Here is a 21,754-nt window from a genome sequence, read left to right as displayed (position 1 = left end):
ATCCTTCAGTTGTAAACAAATGGAAGGAGAACAATGAATAGAAAAACAAAGGTCTTTGCTATCTGAAGCTAAGAAACTTGCATTTCTCAAATAAATAGTAGAACTCAGTAAAATATGTTCATTTTCCTCTTCAGGTCTTCTGCTTAGCACTATATTCAGTTCAGTAGCATTCTTCATAGTTCTGCTGACAAAATATATTTGAATACACTGATGTCTCTCCTCTCTACTGTTAATCCTGAGGTCCAAACCACCATCATCTTTCACCTTGATAATTATAGTAGTCTCAACGTGATTTCTCTACTTCCAGTTGTGACCCTCTTGAAACCAGTCTGTGCTCTACTATTGGACTGATATTTTACCTCACTGAGTGAATGATTTACCTATGAGGTGTCCCTTCATTCTGAGTAGAGAAGTAGAGGGAATCTTGATATATGATTGATCTCTACAAGGGTAATAAGAATCACTCCATCCAATGATAAAATTGCCTTCATTTACCTTGTCTTTTTAGTAATGTCCATTTCAGTAGTAATTTTTGGAGTTCATGAAGTGTTCTTAGATATCCCACCCCACATTATTTTCCCTACTCAGAAATCTTATAGCACTTAGCGCATGCCCCAAAGTTTAGACCTAAAATTATGTTTTTTTACATGGCTTGTATACTGATAATTTTATTACCTTATTTTATTATTACTTCCCATTGTTTAAAGTTAGTTTTCCTTCATTATCTCCTTGCTCTTTTATTTAACTTAGTGTTTGCCTTTATGTTCTTTCTAATGCTAGAGTGTAAACCTATTGAGAATTAGAATAATATATTTTATTCTTGTGTTTTCTGTATTAATCTGATAATAAATGTTCAACAAGCATTCTAATTGATTTATTGATAGGGCTAAAATGGAACTCCTGGGTCAAATAATTCCTTTAAGGATATAAGTAATTGTAATTTGAAGTACCTTATATTATTTTGAAAAAGTAGGGGACATAACAGATTGGAACAAATATGTTTGAAAGAGTGAGCCATTGAATCATGATTTGAGTCTTTACAAGAATGAAAAATGTTTTTCCCAGTGCTTTTCATTAAATTTAATGGATGGTACTAGAGCAACTCAATTAGGTTAACATGTCAGGAAAAATAAAATAGTCAATTTGATACTTAAACATAGACCCTGGTTCTGACATTAAAATCAATACTGAATAAGCCAACATTTTTCTCATTATTTTCCTTCAAATTTAAAGAAATAATTTTCAATTTAGGGTCAATTGTTCAGGTTAAATTCATTAGCAACATGTTATGAAGTAACTGTGATATAGCATTAATGATACTTTAATTGTTATTGAAAAACTTTAGTTCCAGTTTTTGTTCAAAACTAGCTATATGAATTTAAGCAATGGACCTGTCAGAGCCTCAGTTTCTGAATATGAAATTGGAATAATTTTGTCTGCCTCGAGAATTTCATGAGATTATAAGGATTAAATGAAATAGTGCCTATGAAAGCATTTCTACACTTAACAGCATTTCCAGAGAAAAATAATTCTTTATCTCAAGAGCTAATTTTATTTTAATAATTTCAAATTCTTATTTTAGGCTATAAAAAAGGTCATGTACTGAAATGTATTTTCTAAATAAAAACACCTTTATTCTAAGAAACTTGCTTTCATGTATCTGTTAACTAGACCTTCTGACAATCAACAAGATAAAGTAATTTAATTACAACAAAACTGTGACAGTAACATCTCTCTTTGCTCCAGGTAAGGCTGTGAAAGAGCTCATGTTAGATTTTCTACATAGATGATAACCTGGGGAAAGGTCGTATCCTTTTATATTTGAATAATTGTTTTGCATACAGTGGACTGAGTTACAGCCAGACTAGATGTGGCTGTGGAAACAGTGGCCTCTTGAACTTCTGTTCTGAGCACCCTGTCCCTCAGTGGTAAATACTCTTTATAACGAGAGCCCAGATATAATGTTTGTTACAACAAAAGAAACACAATAATTGCTTGCTGTAGTTCCAGTGAGGAAGGTGAGATAATGAAGGAGAGAATGTAGTTGATGGGCTCCTATCTGTCACCCCGTCTCACACTGGCCTCTGTCTAGACTTCAGGATCACTTATGATCATTGTGGCAGGCCACACACAGCCTTTCTGTGGCTTCTCCCACAAACGGCCATTTTTATAGCCACTCCAGTGTTATTTTGATTAATGTTAACATGTTGTATGATTAGTGTTAGCATGGAATATGGTTTTCTGTTCTATTTTTAACCTACTTGTAGTGAGGAGTGTGTTTCTTGTAGGCAGATTTTACTTCAGTCTTTCTTTAGCCATTCTGTCAATCTTTACCAATGAATTGGGATGTTCGGACCATATACATTAAATATAATTAGTAATATGATTTGGTTTAATTATACTATCTTTATTTTTTTCTATTTATCCTGCCTGTTTTTTGTTGTCTTTTTGTTCTTACTTTTGAATTAATTTGGAATTAATTGAGCATTTAATGATGCATTTTATCTCCTTTGTTGGCTTATTAGTTTAACTCTGCTCTCTTATTTATGTGGTTGCTATATGGGTCATGGTATACATCTTAACTTATCACAGTCAACTTTCCAGTGATGTAATACTTCACATATCACATAAGAACACTATACTTTATCTTTCCCTTCCTGGCCTCTCTGTTATTCTTGTCATGAATTTTACTTCTGCATGGATTGCAAATCATATAAAAGATGTTATAGTAAATATAATAAAAGAAATATAATCACTGCTTTCTGCATTTCCAGTCACTAAGGTGGGACAATGAAAGGAAGGAGAAATGTGATTGCAAATGGACTATTTCTGTTCCTGTATGAGCACCAAGGATTATTTTCTCTATTTTTTTCTATTGGTTCTTTTTCCAGTTCCTGGTAGTTCCCTCAAATGCATGGGTTGATCACTACTCAGCTGAACGGGGCCTTCTGGAGATGTCCAGAGTTCTTGCTCTATGAAGCTCTCTCCTTTCTAGCGACTTGCCCTGAAAACTAGCTGCTTTGGCCTCCTTTAACGACCAGATCCATCTCTTTGATTCAGGCAACAGCTGAGTTCTGCCTGGATTCTCCATGGTTTGATGACTTTGGGCAGTAAGTTAGGATAATGGGACCTTGTCTGTTTCTTGTCTTTGAGGATTGTTGTCTATCATTTTTTGATGTGCAGTGTGTTGACAACAAGTTTTTTAAAAATCTGTATTTATAAATTTTCCTTTTTTTAAAAAAAGCAATTTTTCAAACAGGGCATACATTAAGTTCTGTTACTTCATCTTGCCTGGAAACTGTCATTCATATTAAAAACTATAATCTATAAGGGATAGAATTTTGTAAATGGTGCCATAGATATCAAAATGTTTCTTCTCTATGGATATCCAGTGGATCCAGCATAGTTATTGAGAAAGAAAAAAAGATAGCCTTTCCTTACTGCACTGAAGGATTATCTTAGTCATAAATCAAGTAACTGTATATGAGTGGGCTTTTCCTGGACTGTGTTTTGTGCCATTGGTCTACTTCTATATCCTTAGCTAATATCATCATCTGAATTTCTGTGACTTTATAAAAAAAAAAAAAAATCTTTTTTTTTTTTTTTTTATAATCTTGTTTAAAATACCTATTCTTCTACCTCAGTATTCAGCCTTAAGGCTCTTCAGGCCGATTTAATTTTCACACAAATTTTAGCATTGGCTAATGAATGTTGCATACAGGAGTTAATTTGGGAAAAATACTATCTTCGGAGTATTGAGCCTTTCAGTTCATAATCATAGTATATTCCTAAATTTACTAAAATGTTCTTTAATTTCTGATAATATTCAGTATAGAATGCTTAAATATTTTTGTTAGTATTACTTCTGGATATTTGATTTTTTGATATTTTATAAATGGTATCTTAAAATTTTTATTTGCCATTTATTTGTTGTCATAAATGGCAATGTTTTGTGCATTTTGTATACAGCAGCCTTGTTAAATATAGATATTAAGTCTAAAAATGTATCTATGGATACCTTTATCTTCTATGTACAAAAGTTACTGAGGATAATAATATTGTTTTTCTTTTCTTTTTTATATCCCAGCACTTATGTGTTGTGTACTTGTCTCTTCTCATTATACTGGCCAGGACCTTCAATTTATAGTTGAATAGAAGTGATGATATTGTGAATTTTCTGAATAATTCCCAGTCTCATAGATAAACCTTTCTTTTTTCTTTCTTTTCTTTTTTTTGTCATTTGCCGTAGACTTTTTTCTTGTTTCAAATTTTTATTTAAATTCTAGTTAACATGTAGTATAATATTGTTTTCAGGAGTAGAATTAGTGATTCATCACTTAAATATAACACCCAGTGCTCAACACAACAAATGCCCTCCTTAATATCCATCACCCATTTAGCCCATCCCCTCAATAGTTGTTCTCTATAGTTAAGTGTCTTTGTGGTTTGTGACCCCTGTCTTTTTTTCCTCTTTCCCTATGTTCATCTTTTTTGTTTCTTAAATTCCACGTATGAGCGAAGTCATATGGTATTAGTCTTTATCTGACTGACTTATTTTTCTTAGCATAATACATAATTTCACTAGATCCAGCTATGTTGCTGCAAATAGCAACATTTCATTCTTTTTTTATGGATGAATAATATTCCATTTTATATATATACCACATCTTCTTGATCCATTCTTCAGTGGATGGACATTTGGGCTCTTTCCATAATTTTGTTATTGTTGATAGTGCTGCTATAAACATCGGGGTGCATGTACCCCTTTGAACTAGTATTTTTGTATCCTTTGGGTAAATACCTAGTAGTGAATTTCTGAGTCATAGGGTAGTTCTCTATGGCAAGGAAGAAGTCAAACTTTCACTATTCACATACAACATGATACTCTATGTAGAAAACCCAAAAGTCTCCACCAACAAAACTACTAGAACTGATACAAAAATTCAGCAAAATTGCAGGTTATAAAATCAACATACAGAAATCTGTTGCATTTCTTTACATCAATAATGAAGCAGCAGAAAGAGAAATCAAGGAACCAATTCCACTTACAATTGAACCAAAAACCATGAGATACCTAGGAATAAACCTAACCAAAGAGGTAAAAGATCTGTACTCTAAAAACTATAGAGCACTTATAAAAGAAATTGAAGAGGACACAAAGAAATGGAAACAACATTCCATGCTCATGGCCTGGAAGAACAAATATTGTTAAAATGTCTATACTACCCAAAGCAATCTACACATTTAATGCAATCCTTGTCAAAATACCACTGGCATTTTTCACAGAGTGAAAACAAGCAATCCTAAAATTTGTATGGAATTTGTATAGAATCATTTGTAAAGACACCAAATAGCCAAAGCAATCTTGAAAAAGAAAAACAAAGCTGGAGGCATCACAATTCCAGACTTCAAGCTATACTACAAAGCTGTAGTGATCAAGGCAGTATGACAAAAACAGAGACACGTAGATCAATGGCACAGAACAGAAAACCCAGAAATGAACCCCAGACTATTTGCTCAATTAGTCTTTGACAAAGCAGGAAAGAATATGCAATGGAAAAGATAGTCTCTTCAACAAATGGTGTTGGGAAAACTGGAAAGCCATGCAGAATGAAGAATGAAATTGGAAATCCTCTTTGACCTCGACCATAGCAGCTCCTTACTAGACATGTTTCTGGAGGCAAGGGAAACAAAAACAAAAATGAACTATTCGGACTTCATCAAGATAAAAACTTCTGCACAGCGAAGGAAGTAATCAACAAAACTAAAAGGCAGCCTACTGAATGGAAGAAGATATTTGCAAATGATATATCTGATAAAGGGTTAGTATCCAAAATCTATAAAGAACTTATCAAACTCAATGCCCCAAAAACAACTAATCCAGTTAAGGAGACATAAATAGACATTTTTCCAAAGAAGATATCCAGATGGCCAATAGACACATAGAAAGATGTTCAACTGTCACTCATCATCAGGGAAATACAAATCAAAACCACAATGAGATACAACGTCACACCTGTCAGAATGGCTAAAATTAAGAAAACAGGAAACAACGGATGTTGGGGAGAATGGTGGAGAAAGGGGAACCCTCCTGCACTGTTTGTGGAAATGCAAACTGGTGCAGCTACTCTGGAAAACAATATAGAGGGTCCTTAAAAAATTAAATGGATAAAGTTTTCAATGAATCACCATTAATTATTAGCTGTGGATTTTAAAATCATCTTTATCAAGTTAAGTAATTCCTATTTCTAATTTACTAAGTTTTTTTTTATTATAAAAGGATCTTGGATTTTATCAAATATATTCATGCGTCTCTTAAAATGATTTTTTTTAAAAATTCTGTTAAGCTGGTAAATTACATTGCTTGATTTTTGATTTGATAAACTGAACTTGTATTTCTGGAATTATACCTTTATGATCATGATATATTATGGTTTGTATATGCCACTCAAATAGATTTGCTAATGTTTCATTTACCATTATCACATCCCTGCTCATAAGGAATACCATTAATTATTAGTCTTTCTTTTCTACATTTATATTTAAAGTTATAAATTTATTTAAGGCAATAATTTGTTATGGGTTCAAATTGTCTCCCCAAAATTAATATGTTGAAGTCCTAATCCTTAGTATAAAATGTGATCTTATAAAAATAGAGATATTGCATATGTAATTAGTTAAGATGAAGTTATACTGGAGTGGAGTGGGCCCCTAAATCAGTATGACTAATGTTATTTGGATGCAGATACACACACACGGAGAATGCCATGTGAAGATAAGGGCAGATAATAGGGTGATGCAGCCAAATCCAAGGAATGCCAAGATTGTCAGAAAATCATTGGAAGCTTAGATAGAAATATGGAACAGATTTCTCCCTCATAGTTCTCATGAGAGAATAACATTGCCAACACCTTGATCTTGTTGTCTGATAGCCTCCAAAACTGTGAGACTATAAAATTCTATTGTTGAAGTGCCTTAGTTTATGACACTTTTTTTTAAAGGAGCCCAAGCAAGCTAATATAGATCTCATTTGAAAATTTTTATCTTTGTTTTCAGTAGTTTTAAATATGATATGCCTAGGTGTTATTTTCTTTGTATTTTTCTTATTTTTTGTTTGCAAGCTTTTGAAATATTTCATGAGTTTTGGAACTGACGGCATTCATAGTTTTGAAACTATGCTGCAAATGCTCTTTTGATTTTCAGAGGTGTTCTGCTAGTATGATAGCTTTCCACACTGCATAGTTTTAGAATTTGTAAATACTTCTAAAGAAAAACTGGCTGGATTCTGAAGCTCATTAATGATTGAATTTTATCTCTCCAGCCTTAGAAGACCACCAAAAGTTCCCCTAGTTTTTCTGTCCCCCATCAGTAGGCCTCTACCCAGGCAAAGCCCAGATTTTTAGTCTCTTACTCTGCATTCACAATTGACAAGTTACATGGAGAAATTGTATCGAGGAAGGATTAGCTTGTCTCTTTGGTTCTCTTCCCTTGAAAACTTGTCTTATCTGGCCTTCATTGTTTTAGCAGCACTATCCTTTAGCAAGGTGAATGATTTAAGCTTGTGTTCTCCATTTTCTTGGTGGGAGTATTGGTCTGTCACCATCTTCTTTAATTGCTTTTCTGGTTATAAACATAATACATATTTTTTATAAAAATTGAGAAAAAGAAATAAGCCCTCACTCATCCCTTTTCCTATCAACCTTAGATAATCATTATTACTATTTTAGTGTGTTCCCTTCCAGATCTATTTTTTGGAGGTGGTTTACCCAGTACAGAAATACACACACCCCCCCCATACATACTTAAGCCAACCACTAAGATACCACTGGGGCCTTATGAACTTCAAAACCTAGAAATAAATACACATTAATGGATAAGGGGAGAGATTATACATACCAAAAGATCCTCATTCAATCATATTACTTTACTCTCCTGAGTGAAAAAATTTAAGAAAGAATGGGTCAATTTAGGAGGCTAGTCAGCAGTGGAAGCAGAGAAAAGTGAGCATTGTAGTAACCAGCTCTAATCTATCTAATTTCCTTTGCTCTGATCTTTTGTTCTATATGCAAACTTGAAAAAAATAAAATTGTTTTCCTGTGTGGAACTGCCTATAGGGAGAGATTATGCTGCTAAATTAGTTCTTTTTGTAAATCAATATCTGGCATTCTGTTTTTGTGCATCTGTTTTTTAAAATTAGTTTATATGAATCTACATTAGAGAGCGATCTACTTTCCTGAATTGATATAACTTGCATCTGTCTCAGAAGTACTGAGCTAATAAAATGGTGGGGATTTGTCTGAGTAGCTATTTGCTTTTCTCAGGCAACACCCACTTTCTCCACAGATGCCTTTCAACTCAAATAGCAGTACTCACTTAGTAAATAAGTAGCTTATTTATTTTACATAATTGAGATTATTTTGTATATACAATTTTATAATCTATTATCTGTTATTCTTAGAAGGTTTTTCCAACTCATTAAATCTCTCTAGAATGAAAATATCATTAGAGCAGGGATTTTTCTGTCTTGTTCATCGCTAACATAGAGGATGATGCATGGTAGATACTCAGCAAATATTGGGAGAATAAGTCAATAAATGAACTATTATTTTCTACTCAATTAGTAGTATTGAGTACCATATTGCCAGCAGGAGTCCTAGCTCTTTTAACCAATTCTCTGTCATTGGTCATTTAATTAATTTCCAAATGTTTTACTTTCTTTAAGTTAAAGAAAATATAATTTATTGTTGCATTTTGTTTGTAACACAAATGCCTAATATCCCATTAGGAGAAAATATAGAATTTTGATAATGTTGAATATGGAGGAGCCAAGCAAATCCCAAGGATTTGTTGGCTAATCATTTGTCCTTCCAGAAATTTGCTATTAGTCATTAGAAATAGAATTTTCCTAACATTTCTGCAGCTGTTTCAGATTGGAAGTGGTGCTGTTCCACTAAAGTCTGGCTCTGTAAAAGCCTATTTCATCCCCCTCCCCCCCCAGTTTTATTGAGAAATAATTAATATACATCACTGTATAGGTTTAAGACATACAACATGATAGTTTGATTTACATACTTTGTGAGATGATTACCACAGTAGGTTCAGTTAACATCCATTTTCTCATAAAAAGTAAAAAGAAAAAAAAAATTTCTGCTTATGATGAGAACTCCTAGGATTTACTCTCCCAGTGACTTTTCTATATATCATGCAGCAGTGTTAACTGCAGCCATCATGTTGTACATTACATCCCATTTTACTTTCACCAACAATGCACTGATGAGTGAATTTGTAGATACATGGTTGGGCACATTTTATTATTATTTAGTTCAAGTTCCTAAATTAGTGGTTATGTATTACGTATTAAATTTTTGGAATTGCTGAATTGTGAAAGCAACCTTTACAACGTTTATTTATATACCAAAATACTGAGGTGGCAGTCTACTTAAACAGCAAATTGAAATTGAAATTTTCTTTAAATAAGAGGTATTCTAAGGAGGATAAAAAAGTAATATTCTGGTACATTCAGATCCCTTTACTGAAATTGGACCAAGCTAAAATATTAGGCAGTCTAACTTCAGGGCTGGTAAAGGGTCCGGGCTCTAGACTACCCTTTCATGGACTCTGCCTTGTCATATGATGTTAACTACCAATCATAGATGACACTGATGGAATGTCTTAAGAAGTTGAATGTGACAGCTTTGTCAGGTAGAGGTCCCAGTGACAAACAGAAAGCTAGACATAACCAAAGCTCTGAGGAACTTCCAGTTTGATGCCTCACTGATAAAATATTTTATCAAGACAGCTTCCCAACCAGGCTGATCTTGACCTGGTTTTCCCTGTCTTTGTCTATCAGCATATTCATTTGACAGTATGCTAATGTAGTGGCAGAAAGTGAAGACAGATTTTCACTCTGTATCTACATTGAAAATCTTCATGTTTTGGTAGTGCTTTACTTGGTATGGTTTGTTAGATAGCCTGAGTTTTCTTCAGGAAAATTGTCTGCTTATAATGATAGTACTGACTTAGGAAGCCTGGTTTCCTGTGTGAGTATTACCAGGACAGACATTAGCATGATTTACTTTTAATTTCCTGCCTCAAAGTCTTTGGAAAACATTTGTAGTTAGTGGGCTGGAAGCATGGAATTTTATAGTAGTTTTATGATATATAATATATATTAGTTTCATGGTATATATAAGTTTAGCTCTCAGGTCTTTCCAAATGCTATGGTGATTCATATTATCTCAGTTATGTCTCTTTTTTTAAAAAAAATTTAAGTTCAATTTAATTAACATATAGTATTAATTTCAGAGGTAGAATTTAGTGATGCATCAGTTGCATATAACACTCAGTGCTCATTATATCAAATGGCCTCTTTAATGCCCATCACCCAATTACCCCATCCCCCCCACCTCCCCTCCTGCAACCCCCAGTTTGTTTCCTATAGTTAAGAGTCTCTTATGGTTTGTCTCCTTCTCTGATTTTGTATTCAGATGTGTCTCTTGTTCAAAATGTAAAGTTCCTCTTCATTTATATTTTATATGGAATGATTTCTCTTGTTATACAAAGATGTTTTTTAATATGAGAACTATATATCCTCTGACTGATGCTGTGTGTTACACCTGAATAGATTTGAGCTTAAAGGTCATACCATATGCTAGCAGGGCTGGCCTCCTAGGTATCATTCACATTTATCCCATTCTTCTGGGTGCAACCACTTACTAATTAATGCCATTTTGAGCAAACTGGCAGCATAAATCTAGATTCCAGACTCAGTCTGGCCCCATAACAGCTTGTCTAGACTTGCAGTTTTTTTTCCTTGTTCTCCTCTCCCCAGCTTTTCTACTTTTCAGCCCCCATCAACATAATCCCAAGTTGCTGACTGAAGCATTGAGTAGTGAGATATTATGGTCCACTAGCAACAACATTACAAGTCTATATTTCTTGGGTAGCTTTTCTCCATTTTCACTCATTTGATATTTATTGAGCATCTACAATTTGTCAGGTACTGTACTCTGCTGATAAGAGACTGAAGAGGCAATTTCCTCCTCTATGGCTCTTTTAATGTGGGAATAAAAATAACTATATTAAAAATAAATTATCATAAATTCAGTGTGCAGGAAGTGCTATGAAAAAGTTCAAGTAATGGGATGAAAAAATGAGGTAGAATATGGCTTCCTTATACAGGGTGGTCAGGAAAGGCTTCTCAGAGAAGGTGACATTTGATTGAAGACCTGGATGATGAACAGAGATAGCCATGTGAATCCCTGGAGGATGAGTGTTTCAGATAGCAAGCACAACGACCTTCAGATGAGAACTGTCAGCCTGGCCTGTAGAGTGGGCAGAAGGAAGGCCACTGTGATGGAGAACACAGAGGCAAGAGGAGATACAGGGAGATCAGGTGGGAGGGTGGTACTCTAGGTCAGGTGAGATGCAATAGAGGGTCTGGAGTAAGGATGGAAAGGTGGAGTTAGAGAAGAGTGTTTGAAGGTAGAACTAACAGTAAATACTAATGAATTGGAGATGGAGAAAAGGAAGGGAAAAGAGGTCTTGGGAATAAGTCCCATGTATTTGAACTCAGCAAGAGGGAGAATTTTGCCATTTAACTAAAATAAGAATGGTTTGGAATTAGACCAAGGGAAAAAACAGAACTAAATGGGCAAAAATAATATGCTTGGGACATGTAAAATTAAGGTATCTAACAAATATCCAATTATGATATGTATAGAAGCATTTGTGTGTGTGTGTGAGAGAGAGAGCTGTGGCAAAGTATCCTTAAAGATAATTTTTTAAAAGTACTTAAATGATTTGAGCAAAAATAATATTTGCAATATTTTTGGAATAAATGTTTAGCATGCTAATACAAGTATTTTTGGGGGAGGGCTTTTAGTCTTGATATAATTTCAAACAAAAGAAAATTTGCCAGAGTAGGACAAATGATATTCATACACCATTTTTCCAGAATCACAGATTGTTAGTATTTTGCCGCATTTACTTTATCATGCAATGCCTATTATCTATTTATCCATCTATCTATTCACACAAACACATACACACACATATGATGTATGTATATCAGATACAACATACATTTTTACCAAACCATTTGAAAGTAAATTTCAGACATCATTCCCCTTTATTCCTAAATCCTGTAGTGTATTTCGCAGAACAAGAATATTCTCTTATATAAATAACAGAACAATTATTGAAATCAGGAAATTAAAGTTGATAAATTGCTATCCTATAATTCCCAGTCCATATTCAATTTTTTCCAATTTTTCTGACAATTCCTTTATAGCTCATTTTTCCCCGTAGGTCCAGGATCTAGTCCAGAATCACACATTGCATTTGATTGTCCTATCTCTCTTTTCTCATTTAGTCTGGAACCGTTCCTCAGCCTTTCTTTATGTTTCTTTATCTTGACTTTTTTGCAGACTACAGGAAACTACATTGTAGAATTAAACACAATATGAATTTAATTTTTCCTCATAATTAGATTCAGGTTGTCCATTTTCAGCAACAAAAGTACAGAAATGATATGTCCTTCTCAGTGTATCATATCAAGGATGGTACTAGTCTATTCAATTATTGGTGATTTTAATTTTTGTTTCTTGGTTCCAATTAAACCTCCACCCACTGGTTTTAGTATTCATTGATTTTTTTTTTGCTATTTCTTGAATAGCGATCATAGCGATCATAGTTGCAAAATTGTGATTTTCTACCTCTAGTGTTTCTACTACATTTATGAAGTCAGTTGTCTTCCGAAAGAGCTTTCCCTTCCTCCCTCTTTACTTATGTATGCAATTATTTATTTATTCATTTACTTACTTATATCACTATCATTTTACTGATTCTTATTTTTTTCAATGAGATTTATTTTTTTAAAGATTTTATTTATTTATTTGACAGAGACACAGCAAGAGAGGGAACACAAGCAGGGGGCGTGTGAGAGGGAGAAGCAGGCTTTCTGCCAAGCAGGGAGCCAGATGTGGGGCTCGATCCCAGGACCCTGGGATCGTGACCTAAGCTGAAGGCAGATGTTTAACAATTGAGCCACCCAGGTGCCCCTTCAATGAATTTTAATCTATTATTCTCATCATTTACTTGGTTCTATATATTGCCTTCAGTCAGGTTCCTCTGTCATTTGGCATGTGTCAGTCTTTTCAACTGCTTCTAGACTTTCTTGAAACAAGCTACTTTTCACCTTATATCTTTCCTGCCCCAGTCTTGAAGTCAGCCATTTCTTCAAGGAGTCCTGGTTCCTTTTAGTGGGGAATGGTATTTAGAAACCATTAACAAACCAAGGCTCTTTGTGTCTCACCAAGGCAAATACTTTGAAGAATATTTGGAAGTCCTACTTCACAGCTACTTATTTTTAATATCAATGACCAGTAGGCATAAGCTGGTAATATTTTTAATTCACTACTATAAGGTAAAAGGCAGGACTTATTTCTAAGATTTAAAAAATCTTTGATTTTGTATTTTTAAGATCAAATTCAGGGCTATGTGTCTTTGAAGCTTTGTGTACCTTTTGACATTAAGAGATATCAACCCTGCTAATGGATGGAAGAATAAAGGCTTTAGTGCAAATAAGAGTTGGTCCATGTAGTCTAAAAGAGAGTTCTACTTTGCCTAGCATTAGGGGGTAAGGATTGCTGCTGATATAGTTGAGAATAGCAGAAAGTTGATGTTTCCAAGGCAATAGCACAAAATGTGATCTCTAATATCTGTATTTTCTACACAGAAGTATGTAAGCAAAATAATAAGGCTGGAAAAGAAATGTGCCTAGGTTAATTTCTACATATGCCATCCAGTAGTCTTGCCTCTTTAAAGATGCTTGATGATTATCCCAAAGGATTAGTTCCTATTAACCTCACAGAGACATTCATTTTGTTTTGATGCAATACACAATGCTGGATGGGGCAAAAAAGAATTCAGTAGAACATAACTGTAATGTTTCACATTGATGAAATTTTATATGAGTTAGTTTAGCAAATATTTAGAGTGTTTTACATACAAAACTTCTAATCAAACTAATACAGTAAGTACATACTTTAAGCCCCAGATCATTTCATCCCTTCCAACTGCTCCAAGCACATAGAAAGTATATAAAAATGGCTTTTAAGAGTAAAAAATTCATAGTCATACAAAAAATAAGGAAAGCATATCCATATATAAAAACCATAAAAGAAATGGAGAGTAGTGAATGAGGCTTAGCACGGTGGCCAAAAGCTGGTGGAGACTTCCTTGGGTTCATTTGCTATGGGGTATCAGGGAATAAAAGCACCCCAGCATAAGGTGGGGAGCTGTAGCCAGGCTTACTGCTATAATTTCAGTCAGCTCCCCTTCTTTCCTGAAGGGATGATGATAGCTGCTATTAATCATGCCTGAGCCTATGGCTTATATCAGGCTGCATTCCCAGGAAATTAGGAGGACACAGATATAACCTCTAAACTAGGAACTGAGCTAAGACTCTGCTGGTTTATTGATTTGCAGTATCTCCATGTAACTAAAGGAGCTCCACAAAGCCAACATGTGACCTTGTTTTGTATTAGAACACCAGAAAACTGGGACAACCTGAAGAGGATGGTTGTAAAACTAAGATGCAGGAAACATTGAGCAAAGAAAGAGTGAGGAGGAAAACAAGTGAAGGGTGAAGGAGATGAGAGAGAGAAATTAAAACATCAACTTAAAATTAGCTTGCAACCAAAATTCCCACAAATGAATACTACAAGAGAACTAAGTGAAGAAAATCAGCAGTTAAAAGATGGAATAAGTTAAGATGAAACTAAAATAACAAAAAATTAAAAACAATCGTATTTAGGATCTTCAAGATATAATTGATGGGAGAACTTCCTTTATTTATAAGAAGTTACCATAGGGGTGCCTGGGTTGGCTCAGTTGTTAAGCGTCTGCCTTTGGCTCAGGTCATGATCCCAGGTCCTGGGTTCGAGCCCTGTGTCGGGCTCCCTGCTTAGTGAGGAGGTCTATTTCTCCCTCTCACTTTGCCCCTTCCCCTGCTTGTGCTCTCTGTCTCTCTCAAATAAATAAATAAAATCTGAAAAAAAAGGAGTTATGATAAACAATGGCAGAAAAACACAATTTCCATCCTCAAGGAGTTTATGATAAAGATTCTGTCTATGGATAGATGATAGATATGGATATAGTACCTTTATCATCATAAGCAATGAGTGAATATATATATACATATATATATAATATAACTTATATAATACATCTGACTTTATTGTCTATTACATATATAATACATATATACTTTGCCCAGTCAAAATACATACACATTTTAGAATGCATTATAATGTATATTATTATTATCTGTGACATTTGCAGTGATTTTTATAAAAAGATGGAAAAGTTCTTTCTGACATATAGCATTATTTCTATTGGAAGATATTATTTGAATTCCATTTTAACTTATAGCACCTAAGTTCTGTCTCCAGTGACTTCTTTCTTTTAATATGCATTTGAGATTGGTCTATGTTGTTGCATATATTTGTATATTCCTTTACATTGCAGAGTAGCTTTCACTGTATGAATATACCAAGTTTTATCTATAAATCAGTTTGAGGACATTTGGTTTCCAGTTTTTTGGAGACTATGAATATAGTCACTATAAACATGCCCATAAACATTTTAGGATAAATACATATTATTATTTCATTTGGATAAATACCTAGGGGTGAGATTCCTGAATTACATGTAAAAAGTATGTTTAGTTTTATAAAAAACAGTCACACTGTTATCCAAAGTGGCTACACTCTTTTGCCTTCCCATTTGGAACATATTAAAGCTCTAGTTGTGAACACTTGATATTGCCATTTTTTAAAATTTTTGTTTTTTAATTGTAGACATTCGTACAGATGTGCAATAGTATCTTGTAGTCTTAAATCTCCTTTGCCTAATGATTACTGATGCAGAGCAAATTTTCATGTACTTATTTAGCATCTATAGATCTTGTTTTGTAAAATATTTGAAAGTTTTTTTAAAATCATGGATATAAGTTCTTTGTTAGATATCTGTTTTGCAAATATTTTCTATCTGTGGTATGTCTTTACATCTTCCAAGGCAGTATGTTACACAAAGAAAAACATTTTAATTTTGATGAAGTCTAGTTAATGACTTATAAAATTTTGTATTGTTAAAATAGTTTTATATTAGTTTCAGGTGTACAATATAGTGATTCAACAATTGTATACATTACTCAGTGCTCATCATGATGAATCTACTCTTTTTCCCCATCACCTATTTCACCCATTCCTCAAGCCACCTCCCCTCAGGTAACCATCAGTTTGTTCTCTATAGTTGAGTGTCTGTTTTCTCATTTGTCTCTTTTTTTTCTTGGCTCATTTGTTTCTTAAATTCCACATACTAGTTAAGTCTTATATTTATCTTTCTGTGACTGACTTATTTCACTTAACGTTATACTCTCTAGATCCATCCATGTTGCAGCAAATGGCAAGATTTCAAATCTTTTTTTAAGATTATTTATTTGAGAGAGAGAGCATGCACAGGGGCAGGGAGGGGCAGTGGAGAGGGAGAAATTTAAGCAGATTCTGTGCTGAGTGTGGAACCTGATGTAGGGCTCGATCTCATGATCCTGAGATCATGACCTGAGCCAAAACCAAGAGTTGGATGCCCAACCAACTGTGCCACCCAGGCGCCTCAACATTTCAAACCTTTTTATGGTTGATTAATATTCTATTGTGTGTGTGTATACACACCACATCTTCAGTATCCATTCATCCATTCATCTATTGAGCGACACTTGGGTTGCTTCCCTAATTTGGCTACAGAAATGCAACAGATTTCTGTATATTGATTTTGTATCTTGTGACCTTACTAAATTCATTTATCAGTTCCACTAGTTTTTTGGTGGAGTTTTTAGGGTTTTCCATATATAGTATCATGACATCTGCAAATAATGAAAGTTTTACTTCTTCCTTACTAATTTGGATGTCTTTTGTTTCTTTTTCTTATCCGAGTGCCGTGGTTAGGACTTCTATGTAGTATTATGTTAAATAAAAGTGGTGAGAGTGGACGTCCTTGTCTTGTTCCTGATCTTAGGGAAAAAGCTCTGTTTTTCTTCATTGAGTTTGTTGTTCACTGTTGGTTTTTTCATATATGGCCTTTATTATGTTGAGGTATGTTCCATCTAACCCTAATTTGTTGAGGGTTTTTACCATGAATCTATGTTGTATTTTGTCAAATGCTTTCTCTGCATCTGTTGAAATGATCATATGATTTTTATCCTTAGTTTTGCTAATGTGATGTGTCATGTTGACTGATTTACAAATATTGAACCACTCTTGCATAACAGGAATAAATCCCATATGATCATAGTGAATGATGTTTTTAATGTATTGTTGGATTTGGTTTGCTAATATTTTGTTGAGGATTATTGCCTCTATGTTCATCAGAGATAAACATCTCTTTTTTGCAGTGTCTTTATCTGGTTTTAGTATCAAGGTAATTCTGGTCTCATATAATGAATTTGGAACCTTTCCTTCATCTTCTATTTTTTAGAATAGTTTGAGAAGAATAGCTGTGAACTTTTCATTAAATGTTTTCAAAGAACCAGCTCCTGATTGGTAGAATTCAGCTGTGAAAACTTCTGGTCCTGGACTTTAGTTTTGTTGTTGTTGTTGTTTGTTTTGTTTTTTATTTTTAGAAACACAGTACAATAATTAATCTTATTTGTTCAAGGGCTCCTATTGCAAGCATTAAACCAAGCATGGGCATTGATTCTGTGAACCCAGATTAATATATTTGGGAAGATAAAAACAGACTGTGATCCATGTATATGGATGAAAAACTAAAGGCTCATGGTTAATCACATTAGAGTTTTAAATTTCTATAGCCTAGAAGCCAGAAGTCACAGGTCTTTTAGGTCTTTCTGGATGTCTGATAAGGTATTTGTACTTTTCTTGAGCTGAGGAATCTTATCATCCTTTAGCTTCTGATTGATAACACTGGTTAATCTCTGAGCATTCAGGATACATGAGAGGCTCAGGAACACTTCATTCTTAATGCCATACATTCCCTTCACTATTGTTGCCACTGGATGTATCCTGGATAGATTTTTAAGCATGGATTCAATGAGATCAGCCACACTTAATCCAATAGCCCCGTTGGTATATCCCTTTAGCTTGATGACTTCATAGGCACTTTCAGCTACCACCTTATTCACTTCTTTCCAGTTTTCACTGTCATTGTCAGTTCTCATTTCTGGATTAATTTCCTGGAGAGAAATGCCTGACACATTCACTCCACTCCACACAACCACATGTGAGTCTCCATGTTCTCCCAAAATGCATCCATGGCAGTTGAATAAATGCCATGTTTTTCAGCCATAAGATAGTGAAATCTAGCAGAATCCAGATTACAACCATTTCCAATCACAGGATGCTTGTGTAGGCCACATAGTTTCCAGGTAACATATATAAGAATATCCACTGGGTTGGAAACCACAAATTATGATACAATCAGGACTATACTTGACTATCGAGGAATAATGAATTTGAAGAAATGAACATTCCTCTGCACCAGATTGAGATGGCTCTCTCCCTCCTGCTGGTGGACTTCCACAGTTACCACCAAAATCTTAGAATTGGCAGTCACAGAATAATCTTTATCTGCCACAATTGTAGGTGTCTGAAGAAATAAGCTCCCATGTTGCAGATCCATCATTTCTCCTTTGAAATTATTTTCCAAAACATCCACAAGGGTAAGTTCATCTGCCAGAGACTTTCCCAGAATGCTGATGGCACATGCCATACCAACTTGTCCAACACCCATTACAGTGATCTTATTGTTTGGATTGGTTGCTTCTTCTGCAACTGGTGCACTCAGTTTTTCCTTAAGAGTTGCCATTATGGCCAGGAGAGAAACGGCTGTAAGAGTCATGGGAAGAAGACAATGTCAGCTGTGTGTGTCTCCTCCAGTGCAGGATCTGCCTACTGGGGGAGTTTTTTTTTTTTTATTACAGATTCAATTTCATTGCTATTAATCAGTCTGTTCAAATTTTCTATTTCTTCCTGCTTCAGTTTTGGTAGGTGATATGTTTTTAGGAATTTATCCATTTCTTCTAGGTTGTCCAATTTGTTGGCTTTGTAATTTTTTCATATCCTCTTATGATCTTCTGTATTTCTGTGGTGCCTGTTATATCTCTTTCATTCCTAATTTTATTTGGACCCTCTCTCTCTCTTTTTTTTTGAATGAGTCCGGCTAAAGGTTTATCAATTTTCAAAGAACCAGCTCCTGATTTCATTGATTTGTTCTATTGGTTTTTTTTTTTTCAGTTTCTATTTTGTTTTTGCTCTACTCTTTTTATTTTCTTCCTTCTACTGGTTTTGGATTTTGTTTGTGTTCTTCTTTTTCTAGCTCTTTAGGTGTAAGGTTAGGTTTTTTTATTTTAGATTTTTTTGTTTTGTTTTTGAGGTAGGCCTATAAAGCCATAAACTTTCTCTTAGAATAACTTTTGCTGCATCCCAAGATTTTGGATTGTCATGTTTTCATTTTCATTTGTTTCCAGTATTTTTTATTTCCTCTTTGATTTCTTGGTTTACCCACATTGTGTGGTAGCATGTTATTTTTTTAATAGTAATGACCAGCTTTTCCAAAAAGTAAATAAAATTGCAATGCTTTAACTACATTAGCTAAGAAAAAAAGAGAGTATACTCAAAAACCAAAGTGAGAAATGGAAGAGAAAAACAATACAACACATAACCACAGAAATACATAATGTGATAACAGATTACTGTAGCCAATTACATACTAACAAATCAGATAACTTAATTAACATCTATATATTTATGCTCTTTCCAGATTTTTTCTTGTGGTTAATTTCTAGCATTTGGGTTGGAAAAGATGCACAGTGTGACTTCAATCTTTTTGAATTTGTTGAGACTGTTTTGTGGCTTAATATGTGATCTATTCTGGAGATGGTTCCATGTGCACTTGAGAAGAACGTGTATTATTTCAGGATGAATTATTTTGAATATGTCTGCTAAATCCATCCTTCCAATATGTCATTCAAAGCCATTGTTTCCTTTGTGATTTTTCTGTTTGGATGATCTATTCATTGATATAAGTAGGGTGTTAAAATCACCTATTATCATTCTATTATTATTGACTACTTCATGTATGTTATAAGCTGCTTTATGTATTTGGGTACTCCCATGTTGGATGCATAAATATTTACAACGTTTGTATCTTGTTAGATTATTTCTTTTATGATAATGTGGTGTTCTTTTTTTCTTGTTACTGTCTTTGTTTTAAAGTCTATTTTGTCTGATATAAGTATTGCTACCCTGGCTTTCTTTTCACTTCCATTTGCATAATAAATGCTTTTTCACCCCTTCACTTTCAATCTGTATGTGTCTTTAGATATGGAATGTGTCTCTTGTGGAAAGAATATAAATGTATCTTTTTTATTTAATCCATTCCATCACCCTGTGTATTTGATTGGAGCATTTAGTCCATTTACATTCAAAGTAATTATTGATAGGTATGTACATATAGCCATTTTGTTATTTGTTTTATGGTTTTTGTAGTTCTACTCTTTTCCTTTCTTGCTCTCTTCTCTCATGATTTGCTAGCTTTCTTTAGTGATATACTTGGATTCCTTCCTCTTTATTGTTTGTCTGTTAGTGGTTTTTGATTTGTGGTTACCATTGGGTTTGGATATAACATCTTATACGTATAGCAGTCTATATTAAGTTGATGGTCACTTAAGTTTGAATCCATTCTTTACTTCTCTCACCTCCATGTTTTAGGTATATAGGGTTATACTTTACATCCTTTTATTTTGCGAATCCTTTTACTGATTTTTATAGATATACTTGATTTTACTGCTTTTGTGCTTCTAATTTTCTTACTCCTTCTTATGGTCTTTCCTTTCCACTCAAGTCCCCTTTAACATTTCTTGTAGGGCTGGTTTACTGGTCATGAATTACCTTAGCTTTTGTTTGTCTGGGAAACCTCCCCCCCCCCCCACCCCATTCTGAAAGATAGCTTTGCTCAATAGAGTATTCTTGGCTGCAGATTTTTTCTTTCAGCACTTTGAATATGTCATGCCACTCTCTTCTGGCCTGCAAAATTTCTGCTAAAAAATAAGCTGATAGCCTTATGGGGTTTCCCTTGTATGTAACTGTTTTCTTTCCTTTTGCTGCTTTTAATTTCTCTCTTTATCACTACTTTTTGCCATTTTAATTACTGTGTGTCTTTGTGTGGACCTCCTTGAGTTGATTTTCTTGAGGGCTCTCTCTGCCTCCTGGATCTGGGTATATTTCCTTCCCCAGATTATGGAAGTTTTCAGCTATTATTTCTTCAAGGACATTCTGTTCCCTTTATCTAATTTCTCCTTCTAGGATCCTTATAATGTGAATGTTATTATGCTTAATGGTGTCGCTGTATTCCCTTAGTCTATTTTCATATTTCATTATTTTTTGTCTCTCCTATTTAGTTTGCCTTTGATTACTCTGCTCTCCAGGTAATTGATGTGTTCTTGTGCTTCCATTAATCTTCTATACATTGCATCTAGTGTCCATCGACTGATGAATGCATCTAGTGTATTTTTAATTTCATTTATTGAGTTCTTCATTTCTGTTTCCTTTTTTATGTTTCCTGTCCCTTTGTTAAGGGTCTCACTGAAGTCCTCCACTTTTTTCTCAAATCCAGTGAGTATCTTTATGATGATTACTTTATATTCTCTATCAGGCATGTTACTTATATCCATTTC

General features: G+C 34.1%; 1 protein-coding gene and 1 pseudogene across 1 annotated transcript in view; one reads left to right on the top strand and one right to left on the bottom strand.

Annotated features, from left to right (window-relative positions):
• The window catches only part of TMEM232 (transmembrane protein 232), a gene marked incomplete at its 5' end in the record, with an annotated part of 234,712 nt that overhangs the window by 147,118 nt on the left and 65,840 nt on the right, over positions 1 to 21,754 (top strand). The window lies entirely within an intron of this gene.
• LOC123852876 (L-lactate dehydrogenase B chain-like) lies at positions 17,888 to 18,885 on the bottom strand (annotated as a pseudogene).

This window comes from Mirounga angustirostris, unplaced genomic scaffold (assembly GCF_029215605.1).
Source record: "Mirounga angustirostris isolate CCGP_5_RB_7025 unplaced genomic scaffold, mMirAng1.0.hap1 SCAF_7, whole genome shotgun sequence".
Lineage (NCBI taxonomy): Eukaryota > Metazoa > Chordata > Mammalia > Carnivora > Phocidae > Mirounga > Mirounga angustirostris.
This window is presented reverse-complemented; position numbering and strand designations above follow the sequence as displayed.